This window comes from Hemiscyllium ocellatum, chromosome 24, assembly GCF_020745735.1.
Source record: "Hemiscyllium ocellatum isolate sHemOce1 chromosome 24, sHemOce1.pat.X.cur, whole genome shotgun sequence".
In the NCBI taxonomy this organism is placed as follows: Eukaryota; Metazoa; Chordata; class Chondrichthyes; order Orectolobiformes; family Hemiscylliidae; genus Hemiscyllium; species Hemiscyllium ocellatum.
Window position 1 is genome coordinate 307,501 of NC_083424.1, and position 16,195 is coordinate 323,695.

At 45.7% G+C, this 16,195-nt stretch overlaps 1 protein-coding gene across 7 annotated transcripts in view; it reads left to right on the plus strand.

The window, feature by feature from the left end:
• Nucleotides 1-16,195, plus strand: part of ncor2 (nuclear receptor corepressor 2) — a 246,500-nt gene that overhangs the window by 1,528 nt on the left and 228,777 nt on the right. The window contains exon 1 of one of the 7 annotated variants that reach the window (XM_060843299.1): nt 1,027-1,099. The exons of the other annotated variants lie outside the window; for them this stretch is intronic. The gene's annotated coding sequence lies outside the window, so the exon portion shown is untranslated. Of the gene's footprint in view, nt 1-1,026; nt 1,100-16,195 lie in introns of those variants that run through there. 7 annotated transcript variants of the gene reach the window in all.

Below are 16,195 nucleotides of genomic sequence, written 5' to 3' on the forward strand. Positions count from 1 at the left end.
AGAACTTTTTGATGAGGACCCATCTACTGAGGTGGTATGGGCTAAGGTTAGAAACAGGAAAGGAGAGGTCACGCTACTTGGAGTTTTCTTTATAGGCCTCCGCAGAGTTCTAGGCATGTGGAGGAGAGGATTGGCAAAATGATTCTGGGCAGGAATGAAAGGACCATGAATTGTCATTATGGGGGATTTTAGCCACACTGGATCTGGTACTTGGTAATGAACCAGGCCAGGTGTTTGATTGAGTGGTAGGTGAGCACTTTAGAGAGAGCGACCATAATTCGGTTATGTTTCGTTCAGCGATGGAAAGGGATAGGTACGTGCCACAGGGCAAGAGTTATTGATGGGGGAAGGACAAATATAATGCGATTAGACAAGAATTAGGATGCATAGAATGGAGTAGCAAAATGTAGGGAATGAAGACAATCGAAATGTGGAGATGGTTTAAGGAACAGATATTGCATATGTTGATAGGTATGTCCCTGTCAGGCAGGGAGGAAGTGATAAGGTAAGGGAACCGTGGTTAACTAGGGAAATTGTATCTCTTGTGACGTTGAGACGAGATGGTTCAGATAAGGTGATGGAGAGTTACAGATTAGCTAGGAAGGATTTAAAGAGAGAGTTAAGAAGAGGAAAGAGAGGACATGAGCAGTCTTTAGCAGATAGAATAAAGGAGAACCCTAAAGCTTTCTATAGGTATGTGAGGAATAAAAGGATGAAGAGGGTAGGAATAGGGCCAGTCAAAGACAGTTGTGTGTGGACTCTGTGGAAATCAGAGAGGTGCTAAATGAACATTTTTCATCTGTTTTCACTCAGGAAAAGGAGAATATTGTAGAAGAGAATTCTGAGATACAGGCAAATAGATATGAAAGGATTGAGGTTAGTAAGGAGGAGGTGTAATCAATTCTAGAAGGAATGAAAATAGACAAGTCCCCTGGGCTGGATAGGGTTTATCCGAGGATTCTTTGGGAGACTAGGAAGGAAATGTTGGAGCCCTTGGCCTTGATCTTTGCGTCTTCATTGTCTACAGATTTATTACCAGAGGACTGGAGGATTGCAAATGCTGTGCCCTTGTTCAAGAAGGGCAGTGGAGATGACCCAGGTAATTATAGACCAGTGAGCCTTACGTCTGTTGTAGGAAAAAGTTTTGGAAAGGATTATGAAAGATAGGATTTATAATCATCTAGCAAGCAACAATTTGATTTCAGATAGTCAACATGGTTTCGTTAAGGGCAGTAGGGTCTCACAAACCTCACTGAGTTTTTTGAGAAGGTGACCAAGCATGTAGATGAGGGTAAGGCAGTTGACGTGGTAAACATGGACTTCAGTAAAGCCTTTGATAAGGTTCCACACGGTAGGAGGCTGTTGGAGAAAATGCAGAGGCATGGGATCGAGGTTGGTTTAGCAGTTTGGATTAGAAACTGGCTTTCTGGAAGAAGGCAGCGAGCGGTGGTTGATGGAAAATATTCAGCCTGGAGTCCAGTTACTAGTGGTGTGCCACAAAGATCTGTTTTGGGACCACTGCTATTTGTCATTTTTATAAATGACTTGGATGCTGGCATAAGTGGATGGGTTAGTAAGTTTGCAGATGACACTAACGTCGGTGGAGTAGTGGACATTGTTGAAGAATGTTACAGGTTGCAGGGGAGTTAAATAAACTGCAGAATTGGGCTGAGAGATGGCAAATGGAGTTCAGTGCAGATAAATGTGAGATGATTCACTTTGGGAAGAATAACAGGAAGGCAGAGTATTGGGTCAATGGAAAGATTCTTGTTAGTGTGCATGAGCAGAGGGATCTTGGAGTCCATGTACATGGATCCTAAAAGTTGCCTCCCAGGTGGATAGTGCTGTTAAGAAGGCATACGGTGTGTTAGGTTTCATTGGTAGAGGGATTGAGTTCCGGAACCGCAATATCATGCTGCAGCTATACAAAACGCTGGTGCGACCACACTTGGAATATTGTGTCCAGTTCTGGTCGCCCCATTACAGGAAGGATGTGGAAGCATTGGAAAAGGTGCAGAGGAGATTTACCAGCATGTTGCCTGGTCTGGAGGGAAGGTCTTATGAGGAAAGGCTGAGAGATTTGGGTCTGTTCTCATTGGAGAGAAGAAGGCTAAGAGGGGATTTGATAGAGAAATGCAAGATGATCAGAGGATTAGATAGGGTAGATAGTGAAAGACTTTTTCCTAGGATGATGATGTCAGCTTGTACGAGGGGGCATAGCTACAAATTGAGGGGTGATAGATTTAAGACAGATGTCAGACGCAGATTCTTTACTCAGAGAGTGGTAAGGGCGGGGAATGCCCTGTCTGCCAATTTAGTTCAGCAACATTAGGGGATTTAAACAGTCCTTGGATAAGCATATGGATGATGGTGGGATAGTGTAGGGGGATGAGTCGTAGAGATGTACAGCACGGAAACAGACCCTTCGGTCCAACCCGTCCATGCCGACCAGATATCCCAACCCAATCTAGTCCCACCTGCCAGCACCCGGCCCATATCCCTCCAAACCCTTCCTATTCATATACCCATCCAAATGCCTCTTAAATGTTGCAATTGTACCAGCCTCCACCACTTCCTCTGGCAGCTCATTCCATACACGTACCACCCGTTGCCCCTTAGGTCTCTTTTATATCTTTCCCCTCTCACCCTAAACCTATGCCCTCTAGTTCTGGACTCCCCGACCCCAGGGAACAGACTTTGTCTATTTACCCTATCCATGCCCCCCATGATTTTATAAACCTCTATAAGGTCACCCCTCAGCCTCTGTCACTCCAGGGAAAACAGCCCCAGCCTGTTCAGCCTCTCCCTGTAGCTCAGATCCTCCAACCCTGGCAACATTCTTGTAAATCTTTTCTGAACCCTTTCAAGTTTCACAACATCTTTCCGATAGGAAGGAGACCAGAATTGCACGCAATATTCCAACAGTGGCCTAACCAATGTCCTGTACAGCCGCAACATGACCTCCCAACTCCTGTACTCAATACTCTGACCAATAAAGGAAAGCATACCAAATGCCTTCTTCACTATCCTGTCTATCTGCGACTCCACTTTCAAGGAGCTATGAACCTGTGCTCCAAGGTCTCTTTCTTCAGCAACACTCCCTAGGACCTTACCATTAAGTGTATAAGTCCTGCTAAGATTTGCTTTCCCAAAATGTAGCACCTCTCATTTATCTGAACTAAACTCCATCTGCCACTTCTCAGCCCATTGGCCCATCTGGCGCAGATCCTGTTGTAATCTGAGGTAACCCTCTTCGCTGTCCACTACACCTCCAATTTTGGTGTCGTCTGCAAATTTACTAACTGTACCTCTTATGCTCACATCCAAATCATTTATGTAAATGACAAAATGTAGAGGGCCCAGCACCGATCCTTGTAGCACTCCACTGGTCACAGACCTCCAGTCTGAAAAACAACCCTCCATCACCACCCTCTGTCTTCTACCTTTAAGCCAGTTCTGTTTCCAAATGGCTAGTTCTCCCTTTATTCCATGAGATCTAACCTTGCTAATCGGTCTCCCATGGGGAACCTTGTCGAACGCCTTACTGAAGTCCATATAGATCGCATCTACTGCTCTGCCACCATCAATCCTCTTTGTTACTTCTTCAAAAACCTCAAGTTTGTGAGACATGATTTCCCACGCACAAAGCCATGTTGACTAACTCAAATCAGTCCTTGCCTTTCCAAATACATGTACGTCCTGTCCCTCAGGATTCCCTCCAACAACTTGCCCACCACCGAGGTCAGGCTCACTGGTCTATAGTTCCCTGGCTTGTTTTTACCGCCCTTCTTAAACAGTGGCACCATGTTTGCCAACCTCCAGTCTTCCAGCACCTCACCTGTAACTATCGATGATACAAATATCTCAGCAAGAGGCCCAGCAATCACTTCTCTAGTTTCCCACAGAATTGTCGGGTACACCTGATCAGGTCCTGGGGATTTAACCACCTTTAACTGTTTCAAGACATCCAGCACTTCCTCCTCTGTAATCTGGAGATTTTGCAAGATGTCACCATCTATTTCCCTACAGTCTATATCTTCCATATCCTTTTTCACAGTAAATACTGATGCAAAATATTCATTTAGCCTCTCCCCCATTTTCTGTGGCTCCACACAAAGGCCGCCTTGCTGATCTTTGAGGGGCCCTATTCTCTCCCTAGTTACCCTTTTGTCCTTAATATATTTATAAAAACCCTTTGGATTCTTCCTAATGGCTTAGATTAATTCACAGGTCAGCACAACATCGAGGACCAAGGGGCCTGTTCTGGGCTATATTGTTCTCAGCTCTATTTCACAAGGCAGTTCAGAGTCAGCTAACGTAGCAGTGGGACTGGAGTGATGTGGGAGTGATGTGCAGGCCAGGTTTGCTCCCCAAAAGTGATATTTTACAGGAATCGATGATATTTTACAGGAATCGATGATATTTTACAGGAATCGATAATATTTGTCATGACCTGTATCACAGACACTAGTTTAACATTTCAGACTTTTTTATTTTCCACTGGGTGAAATTTGAACCCATATCCCCAGAGCATTCATCTGGATCTCTGAACCGGGAGTCCAGTGATATGCCCAGTACGTCACTGTAACTGCCTTTCCCAGTCCCTGATCTCCTGCTATTCCTGATGGAATCCTTTATGTCACATTGTACCTTTACACTATCCAGTCACTTCCTGTAAAACTGTAACATAACTTCCCAACTCCTTTACTCAGTGTCCTGAATGATGAAGGTCAGTGTACCAAATGTCGTCTTCACTGCCCTGTCTATCTGTGACTCCACTTTCAGAGAACTGTGAACCTGAACTCCAAGGTCTCTCTGTTCCACTACACTCCTTAAGGCCCTACCATTCACCATGAAACCTTAATTTGACTTTCCGAAATATTAAACTCTATTTGCCATTTCTTGGCCCACTAGCCCAGCTGATCAAGGTCCTGCTGCAATTTCTGATAACCCTCCTCACTGTCCACAATATCGCTTATTTTAGTGTCATCTGCAAACTTACTAGCAATGCCTTGTACATTCTCATCCAAATTATTGATATAAATAACAAACAGTCATGAGCCCAGCACCGACCCCTGAGGCACTCCATTAATCACAGGCCTGCAGACAGACGAGCATCCTTCCACTATTACCCTCTGCTTTCTACTATCAAGCTAATTGTCTATCCAATTTGCCAGCTCCCCCTGGATTCCATGCCATCTAACCTTCCAGAGCAGCCTCCCATATGGAACCTTACCAAAGGTTTTACTGAAATTACCATCCCTGCAACATTCCTGATGAAGAGCTTATGGCAGAAACGTTGATTCTCCTGCTTCTCTGATACTGCCTGATCTGCTGTGCTTTTCCAGCACCATACTTTTTGACTCTGATGTCCAGTATCTGCAGTCCTCACTTTTTCCTGTCCCCAAGACGTCACCATTAACTTTCCCAAGTTCCCAAATCCTCATAAACCAATGTTCTCATTCCAGGTTTTAGTTTGGTAAACTTTCCTCGGAACTGCATCCAATATATTTCTGACCTTCCCTAAATAAGGAGACCAGTCCTGTACACAATACTCTCGACTGTCTTACCACTGCTTTGTATAACTGATGCATAATCTCTCTACATTTATATTCAGTTCCCCTCACAATAAATGGTAACATGATTTCCCTTTCACAAAACCAGGCTGCCCCTGCCTCACTGCCTTCAACTTCTTGAAGTGCCTGAAGTGTTATAATGTCTTTAATTAGCACTTCTAACATTTTCCTTATGACCATTGTTAACCTGACTGATCTCTAGCTTTCTGCTTTCTGTCTCTCCCTTTTGTATAAAGGATATTGTGGTACTTGATGACCCTGAGGTACTGAGAGCAGCTCTGGTCCTTCATTGAAACAAGGCAAGGCCATAAAAGGATTACTAGTCACAGCATTTAGCTTAGATTCTAGAGAAGTAGTTTTGAAAAGAAGTGAAGTTATATGAAACCTGAATCAAGTTTTGTTCAGACTACACCCTGTGCACCTCTGAGCAGTTCTGGTTGTTAATATTATAAATGGAATACTAAGAATGACACCAGAAGTGTGCAATTAAACCCATCAGGAAAGGATGGGCAGATTGTGACAAAAGGTGGAGTGAAACATGGTGGGGGCCTGAGAAATTTGCAAGGTTTTGGTAGCATGGTACCCCAGGTACCCCAGGTAGCATGGTACCCCAGGTACTCCAGGTAGCATGGTTACTGTCAGACAGTCCCCAGGCAATCTAATAGGGACTCAGGTCACACTTCTGTACCCAGAGATTTGGGAGACTATGGAGCTCTTGTTCTTGAAACAAACAGTATACAGCAATATTGTGTTTTAAATAGCAAATATATCGATATTTTCTCACATTTGAAATAAATGTGAAATCAGATGTGTTCTGAAAATTTCAGCTCCAACATATCATTTAGAACATAGAACAGTACGGCACAGTACAGGCCCTTCGGCCCATGATGTTGTGCCAAGCATTTATCTTAATCTAAGATCAACCTAACTTACACAGCCCTAAGTTTACTGCCGCACATGGGCTTGTCCAGCAGTCGCTGAAATTTCCCTCCTGTCTCTGAATCTACTCCCACTGCTAGCAGTGCTTTCCACGCACCAACCGCTCTCTGCACAAAGAACCTACCTCTGACATCTACCTCCATTCACCTTAAGATTATGACCCCTCGTGACAGCCATTTCTGCCCTAGGGAAAGGTCTCTGGCTACCCACTCTATCTATGCCATGTACACCTCTAACAAGACACCTCTCTTCCTCCTTGTCTCCATAAGAGAAGGTCTCCAATCAAGGCTGCGGCCTCGTAAATCTCTGGACCCTCTCTAAAGCTTCCACATCTTTCCTATAATGAAGTAACCAGAACTGAACCCAATATTCCGAGTGTGGTCTAACTAGGGTTTTACAGAGCTGCAACATAACCTCCTGGCTTTTAAACTCAATCCCCCTCTTAATGAAAGCCAAAACACCATACGCCTTCTTAACTCTATCAACTTGGGTGGCAACTTTGAGAGATCTATGTACATAGAACATTACAGCGCAGTACAGGCCCTTCGGCCCTTGATGTTGCGCCGACCTGTCATACCAATCTGAAGCCCATCTAACCTACACCATTCCATGTACGTCCATATGCCTGTCCAATGACGACTTAAATGCACTTAAAGTTGGTGAATCTACCACCATTGCAGGCAAAGCATTCCATACCCTTACTACTCTCTGAGTAAAGAAACTACCTCTGACATCTGTCCTATATCTATCACCCCTCAATTTAAAGCTATGCCCCCTCGTGCTCACCGTCACCATACTTGGAAAAAGGCTCTCCCTGTCCACCCTATCTAACCCTCTGATTATCTTATATGTTTCTATTAAGCCACCTCTCAACCTTCTTCTCTCCAAAGAAAACCGCCTCAAGTCCCTCAGCCTTTCCTCGTAAGACCTTCCCTCCATACCAGGCAACATCCTAGTAAATCTCCTCTGCACCCTTTCCAAATCTTCCACATCCTTCTTATAATGCAGTGACCAGAACTGTACACAATACTCCAAGTGCGGCCGCACCAGAGTTTTGTACAGCTGCAGCATAACCTCATGGTTCCGGAACTCGATCCCTCTATTAATAAAAGTTAAAACATTGTATGCCGCCTTACCAACCCTGAAAATGTGTTGCTGGTTAAAGCACAGCAGGTTAGGCAGCATCCAAGGAACAGGAAATTCAACGTTTCGGGCCAGAGCCCTTCATCAGGAATGAGGAGAGGGTGCCAGGCAGGCTAAGATAAAAGGTAGGGAGGAGGGACTTGGGGGAGGGGCGATGGGGATGTGATAGGAGGAAGGAGGTCAAGGTGAGGGTGATAGGCCGGAGTGGGGTGGGGGCGGAGAGGTCAGGAAGAGGATTGCAGGTTAGGAGGGCGGTGCTGAGTTCAAGGGAATCGACTGAGACAAGGTGGGGGGAGGGGAAATGAGGAAACTGGAGAAATCTGAGTTCATCCCTTGTGGCTGGAGGGTTCCCAGGCGGAAGATGAGGCGCTCTTCCTCCAACCGTCGTGTTGTTATGTTCTGCCGATGGAGGAGTCCAAGGACCTGCATGTCCTCGGTGGAGTGGGAGGGGGAGTTAAAGTGTTGAGCCACGGGGTGGTTGGGTTGGTTGGTCCGGGCGTCCCTGAGGTGTTCTCTGAAGCGTTCTGCAAGTAGACGGCCCGTCTCCCCAATATATAGGAGGCCACATCGGGTGCAGCGGATGCAATAGATGATGTGTGTGGAGGTGCAGGTGAATTTATGGCGGATATGGAAGGATCCCTTGGGGCCTTGGAGGGAAGTGAGGGAGGAGGTGTGGGCGCAAGTTTTGCATTTCCTGCGGTTGCAGGGGAAGGTGCTGGGAGTGGAGGTTGGGTTGGTGGGGGGTGTGGACCTGAAGAGGGAGTCATGAAGGGAGTGGTCTTTGCGGAACGCTGATAGGGGAGGGGAGGGAAATATATCCCTGGTGGTGGGGTCCGTTTGGAGATGGCGGAAATGACGGTGGATGATACCCTGCATATGGAGGTTGGTGGGGTGGTAGGTGAGAACCAGTGGGGTTCTGTCTTGGTGGCGGTTGGAGGAGCAGGCCTCAAGGGCGGAGGAGCGGGAAGTGGAGGAGATGCGGTGGAGGGCATCGTCGATCACGTCTGGGGGGAATCTGCGGTCCTTGAAGAAGGAGGCCATCTGGGCTGTATGATATTGGAACTGGTCCTCCTGGGAGCAGATGCGGCGGAGACGAAGGAATTGGGAATATGGGATGGCGTTTTTACAGGGGGTAGGGTGGGAGGAGGTGTAATCCAGGTAGCTGTGGGAATCAGTCGGTTTATAGTAAATGTCTGTGTTGAGTCGGTCACCCGAGATAGAAATGGAAAGGTCTAGGAAGGGGAGGGAGGAGTCTGAGATGGTCCAGGTGAATTTCAGGTCGGGATGGAAGGTGTTGGTAAAGTTGATGAACTGTTCAACCTCCTCGTGGGAGCACGAGGCAGCGCCGATACAGTCATCGATGTAGCGGAGGAAAAGGTGGGGGGTGGTGCCAGTGTAGTTGCGGAAGAAACCTGGGTGGCAACTTTTAAGGATCTGTGTACCTGGACACCAAGATCTCTCTGCTCATCTACACTACCGAGAAATTTACCATTAGCCCAGTACTTTGCATTTCGGTTACTCCGACCAAAGTGAATCACCTCACACTTGTCCGCATTAAACTTCATTTGCCACCTCTCAACCCAGCTCTGCTGCTTATCTATGTCTTTCTGTAACCTACAACATCCTTTGACACTATCCACAACTCCACCGACCTTAGTATTGTCTTGTTGTGGTTCTGTTCGCCGAGCTGGGAGTTTTTATTGCAAACGTTTCGTCCCCTTTCTAGGTGACATCTTCAGTGCTTGGGAGCCTCCTTTGAAGCGCTTCTGTGCTGATTCCTCCGGCATTTATACTGGTTTGAATCTGCCGCTTCCGGTTGTCAGTTGCTGCCTGCTGCAGTGGCCGATATATAGGGTCTAGGTTGATGTGTCTGTTGATAGAATTTGTGGATGAATGCCATGCCTCTAGGAATTCCCTGGCCATTCTCTGTCTGGCTTGCCCTATAATAGTGGTGTTGTCCCAGTCGAATTCATGTTATTTGTCATCTGAGTGTATGGCTACTAAGGATAGCTGGTCGTGTCATTTCGTGGCTAGTTGGTGTTCATGGATGCGGGTTGTTAGCTGTCTTCCTGTTTGTCCTATGTAGTGTTTTGTGCAGTCCTTGCATGGGATTTTGTACACTACGTTGGTTTTGCTCATGCTGGGTATCGGGTCCTTTGTCCTGGTGAGTTGTTGTCTGAGGGTGGCTGTTGGTTTGTGTGCTGTTATGAGTCCTAGTAGTCGCAGCAGTCTGGCTGTCAGTTCAGAAATGCTCCTGATGTATGGGAGTGTGGCCAGTCCTTTGGGTTGTGGCATGTCCTCATTCCGTTGTCTTTCCCTTAGGCATCTGTTGATGAAATTGCGCGGGTATCCGTTTTTGGTGAATACATTGTTTAGGTGTTCTTCTTCCTCTTTTTGTAGTTCTGGTGTGCTGCAGTGTGTTGTGGCCCTTTTAAATAATGTCCTGATGCAACTTCGTTTGTGTGTGTTGGGGTGGTTGCTTTCATAGTTCAGGACTTGGTCTGTGTGTGGCTTTCCTGTATACCTTTGTGGTGAATTCTCCGTTCGGTGTTCTCTGTACCATCACGTCCAGGAATGGGAGCTGGTTGTCCTTTTCTTCCTCTCTCGTGAATCGGATTCCTGTGAGTGTGGCGTTGATGATCCGGTGTGTGTTCTCTATTTCTGTGTTTTTAATGATTACAGAGGTGTCGTCCACATATCTGACCCAGAGTTTGGGTTGTATTTGCGGTAAGACTGTTTGTTCTAACCTTTGCATTACTGCTTCTGCTATGAGTCCGGAGATCAGTGAGCCCATGGGTGTGCTGTTGATTTGTTCATATATCTGGTTGTTGAATGTGAAGTATGTTGTGAGGCACAGGTCCGGTAGTTTAAGTATGCCGTCTTTGTTAATAGGTTCAACGTCCTGTTGTCTGTTCTGTATGTCCAGCAGGTTGATATTGTTTCTCTGGCTAGAGTTTTGTCGATAGAGGTGAACAGTGCCGTTACATCGAATGAGACCATGGTTTCTTCCTTGTCTATGTGTATATTTCTGATGATGTCCAAGAATTCCTGTGTTGATTGTATGGAGTGTTTGGATCCGCTGATCAGGTGTTTTAGTTTCTGCTGTAGTTCTTTAGCCAGTTTGTGTGATGGAGTCCCTGGTAGTGATACTATGGGTCTGAGTGGGATGTCTGGTTTGTGTACTTTAGGTAGTCCATAGAATCTGGGGGTGGTGTTGCTTTCCGGTTTCATTCTTTGTAGGTCAGACCTGGTTATCTGTCCGTTTTTTTGTAGATTCCTCAGTGTGTTGTTTATCCTATTGGTGAGCTGTGGGGTGGGGTCAAACTCCCTCTTTTGGTAGGTGTTGGTATCTGCAAGTAGTTGCTCTGCCTTTTGAGTGTAATCTGATTTGTCCAGGATGACCGTCATTCTGCCTTTGTCTACTGGTACTATGATAATGTTCTTATCGTTTCTTACTGATTTTAGTGCTTCTTTCTCCTTAGTGTTGAGGTTTTGTGTTTGTCTTTTCCTTATTGTCAGAGGTATGATACTTTGTCTCACTGTTTGTTGTGTCTCTACTGTCAGTCCATTGTTCCTGAGTGTGCATTCTAGTGCTGCTAGGAAGTCTGCTGTCTTGGCGTCCCTGTGGTTGTAGTTAAGTCCAGTATTGTTCTTTCCGTGTCTGTGAGCTGTCTGTGGGAGAGGTTTCTAACCCAGGAGTGTGTTGTGGTGTCCTCTTTGTTGTGTGTTAGTTTGGCCATTTTTTCTTTTAGTGCCTTTTTTTTGCAGTGTGTGGTCCTGTTCTGTCTTATGGTGACAGCCTGTTCTATGGTCTGGGTCCATTCCTGATTAGTGGTTTTTGAAATTAACGATTTTTGGCGCGCAATTTCTTGTCTGTATTTGTGAAGTCTGTTGTGAGCGTCTGTAATCATTACCTGGATCATCCTGAATCCGTTCTGTCTGGCTGTGTCCCTGGCTTGTGGATTGTTGACTGTGGTCTGTATCTGACACATGGTGGAAGGATTCGATTCTTTGGGCATTCGTGCAGGAACCGGAGTTGTTCATATGTGGCGCTTAGGCGGTTGGCACAGGATTCCCATTTCCTGGCTTGTCTTAGCGTCTCTCGCCCGTAGGTGTTCAAAGCTTGTGAGAAGATTTGTAGCTCGAAACGTTTGCAACAAAAACTCCCAGCTCGACGAACAGAACCACAACAACGAGCACCCGAGCTACAAATCTTCTCACAAACTTAGTGTTGTCTGCAAATTTACTAACCCACTCTTTTACGCCCTCATCCAGTTCGTTTATAAAAATGACGAACAGCAGTGGACCCAACACCGACCCTTGCGGTACACCACTAGTAACTGGACTCCAGGATGAACATTTCCCATCAACCACCACCCTCTGTCATCTTTCAGCAAGCCAATTACTGATCGAAACTGCTATATCTCCCACAATCCCATTCTTCTGCATTTTGTACAAAAGCCTACTGTGGGGAACCTTATCGAACGCCTTGCTGAAATCCATATACACCACATCAACCGGTTTACTCTCATCTACCTGTTTGGTCACCTTCGCAAAGAACTCAATAAGGTTTGTGAGGCACGACCTACCCTTCACGAAAACGTGCTGACTATCCCTAATCAAATTATTCTTTTCTAGATGATTATGAAACCTATCTCTTATAACCTTTTCCAACACTTTACCAACAACTGAAGTAAGGCTCACTGGTCTATAATTACCAGGGTTGTCTCTGCTCCCCTTCTTGAACAGGGGAACCACATTTGCTATCCTCCAGTCTTCTGGCACTATTCCTGCAGACAATGATGATTTAAAGATCAAGGTAAAAGGCTCGGCAATCTCCTCCCTTTCTTCCCAGAAGATCCTAGGATAAATCCCATCCGGCCCAGGGGATTTATCTATTTTCACACTCTGCAGGATTCCTAATACCTCCTCCTTGTGAACTTCAATTCCACCTAGTCTAGTAGCCTGTATCACAGTATTCTCCTCGACAACATTGTCATTTTCTAGATGAAAACTGTCAAAAAATATTAGTTTAGTGCTTCCCCATCTCCTCTGACTCCACACACAACCAGTGTGTCCCACTGTTAGAACATAGAACATAGAAGGATACAGCGCAGTACAGGCCCTTCGGCCCTCGATGTTGCGCCGACCGAATCCTACCTAACCTATACTAGCCCAATAACTTCCAAATGCCTATCCAATGCCCGCTTAAATGACCATAAAGAAGGAGAGTTCACCACTGATACGGGCAGGGCATTCCATGAACTCACAACCCGCTGTGTGAAGAATCTACCCCTAACATCTGTCCTATACCTACCACCCCTTAATTTAAAGCTATGTCCCCTAGTAACACCTGACTCCATTAGCGGTAAAAGGTTCTTAGTATCTACCCTATCTAAACCCCTAATCATCTTATACACTTCTATCAGATCTCCCCTAAACCTTCTCTTCTCCAATGAGAACAGCCCCAAGTGCCTCAGCCTTTCCTCATAAGATTTTCCTACCATTCCAGGCAACATCCTGGTAAACCTCCTCTGCACTCGTTCTAAAGCTTCCACATCCTTCCTATAGTATGGCGACCAAAACTGCACACAATACTCCAGATGAGGCCTCACCAGAGTCTTATACAACTGCAACATGACCTCAGGACTCCGGAACTCAATTCCTCTGCCAATAAAGCCCAGTACACCATATGCCTTCCTCACAGCACTATTTACCTGGGTGGCAACTTTCAGAGATCTGTGTACATGGACACCAAGATCCTTCTGCTCATCCACACTACCAAGTAGCCTACCATTAGCCCAGTAATCCATCATCTTGTTATTCCTACCAAAGTGAACGACTTCGCACTTAGCTACATTGAATTCCATTTGCCACATTTCCGCCCAGCTCTGCAACTTATCTATATCCTGCTGTAACCTACCACTTCCTTCCTCACTATCCACAACTCCACCGACTTTTGTGTCATCCGCAAACTTGCTTACCCAGCTTTCAAGTCCTTCCTCTAGATCATTTATAAAGATAACAAAAAGCAATGGTCCCAAAACAGATCCTTGTGGTACACCGCTAGTAACTGCGCTCCAAGATGAACATAATCCATCAACTACTACCCTCTGTCTCCTTCCAGCCAGCCAATTCCTAATCCAAACCTCTAATGTATCCTCAATGCCATACCTCCGAAGTTTTAGCATTAGCCTACCATGGGGAACCTTATCGAACGCCTTACTAAAATCCATATACACAACATCTACTGCTTTACCCTCGTCCACCTCGTTAGTCACCTGCTCAAAGAACTCAATAAGGTTTGTGAGGCACGACCTGCCCTTCACAAAACCATGCTGGCTATCCCTGATCACGTTATTCCTACCCAGATGTTCATAAATCTTATCCCTTACCATTCTCTCTAAGACTTTGCCCACCACTGAAGTCAGACTCACTGGCCTATAGTTACTAGGGCTATCCCTACTCCCTTTCTTGAACAATGGGACCACATTCGCTATCCTCCAGTCCTCTGGTACTATTCCCGTTGACAATGACGACATAAAAATCCAGGCCAATGGCTCTGCTATCTCCTCCCTAGCTTCCCATAGGATCCTGGGGTAAATGCCATCAGGCCCAGGAGACTTATCTATATTCATCCTTTCCAATATTCCCAAAACCTCTTCCCTGCATATTTCCAGGGCATCCATTCTAATTATTTGTGATTCCATATTCACATCAGCAACAGTGTCCTGTTCCTGAGTGAATACTGATGAAAAGTACTGATTTAATGTCTCTCCAATCTCCTCCGCCTCCACACACAACTTCCCACTACTATCCTTGACTGGACCGATACCTACCCTAGTCATCCTTTTATTCTTGACATACCTATAGAAAGCCTTTGGGTTTTCCCTAATCCTACCAGCTAAAGACTTTTCATGTCCCCTTCTCGCTTCTCTTAGCTCCCTCTTTAGCTCCTTCCTGGCTACCTTATAACTCTCAATCGCCCCTACTGAACCTTCACGCCTCATCTTTACATATGCCGCCTTCTTCCCTTTCACAAGGGACTCCAATTCCTTACTAAACCACGGCTGCCTCACAAGGCCCTTTACACCATGCCTGACTGGTACATACCTATCGAGGACACGCAGTAGCTGCTCCTTGAACAATCCCCACATCTCATTAGTGTTCTTCTCTTGAAGCCTGTTTTTCCAATCCACACATCCTAAGTCATGCCTCACTGCATCATAATTTCCCTGCCCCCAGCTATAGCTCTTGCCCTGCGGCGCACGATTATCCCTCTCCATCACTAAAGTAAAAGTCACCGAGTTGTGGTCACTGTCCCCGAAGTGCTCACCTACCTCCAAGTCTAACATCTGGCCTGGTTCATTACCTAGAACCAAATCCAATATAGCCTCCCCTCTTGTTGGCCTGTCGACATATTGTGTCAGGAAACCCTCCTGCACACATTGTACAAACACCGACCCATCTAATGTTCTTCCACACTGCCAAGAATCCTGTCTTTATCCCTGTATTCAACATTCAAATTCAACCTTACAAAATGCATCACTTCACATTTATCCAGGTTGAACTCCATCTATCACTTCCCAGCCCAGCTCTGCATCCTGTCAATGTCTTGTTGTAGCCTGCAGCAGCCCTCGACACAATCTATGATGCTACTGACCTTTGTGTCATCAGCAAACTTACTAACCCACCCTCCCACTTCTTCATTTATAAAAACTGCAAAGAGCAGAGACCCAAGAACAGATCCCTGCGGGACACTACCTCCAGGCCGAATACTTTCCATTCGCTTCCATTCACTGTCTTCTTTCAGTCAACCAATTCTGTATCGAGATAGTCAAGTTTCCCTGTATCCCATACCTCCTGACTTTCTGACTGAGCCTACCATGGGGAACCTTATCAAATGCCTTACTGATATCTAAATATATCACATCCACTGCTCGATCTTCGTCAACTTGTCTCGTCACATCCTCAAATAACTCAATAAGGCTCAAGAGGCACAACCTGCCCCTCACAAAGCCATGCTGACTATCTTTAATCAAACTATGTTTTTCCAAACTATCATAAATCCTATCTCTCAGAATCTTTTGCAACACCTTGTTTTGTTAGGCTCTTTTCTCGAGGTTTATCACACTGACTTCTGCAAACAGTTAAAGTTTATTAAAGCCTGTACAAGCTAGGTGGCCCCCTTTGACCCTCTTCACAGGCATGCAAGGTCGAGTCAAAGAGGCCCCGGATAAAGAAAACTCATCCCCTTTATACAGGTCAGTTGGTAATGCTCACAGATACTCTGGCCATTCCCCCCCCCACTATAACCACATGTTACCCCAGGTACAATGGTAAGATGAGATCATCCTTAGCAATCATGCAAATGTAAATGCTAATCCTGGGGAATCATTATGCAGACGATTTCCTGACTCTGTGATTTCCCTAAGACAATGTAGATGTGATATGTCCTGCAAATCAGTTCTGGTTCCACTCCTTCCCCACACAATGTAGGTGTGATAGGCTTCAGCGCTGGGGATGATCATACAAGT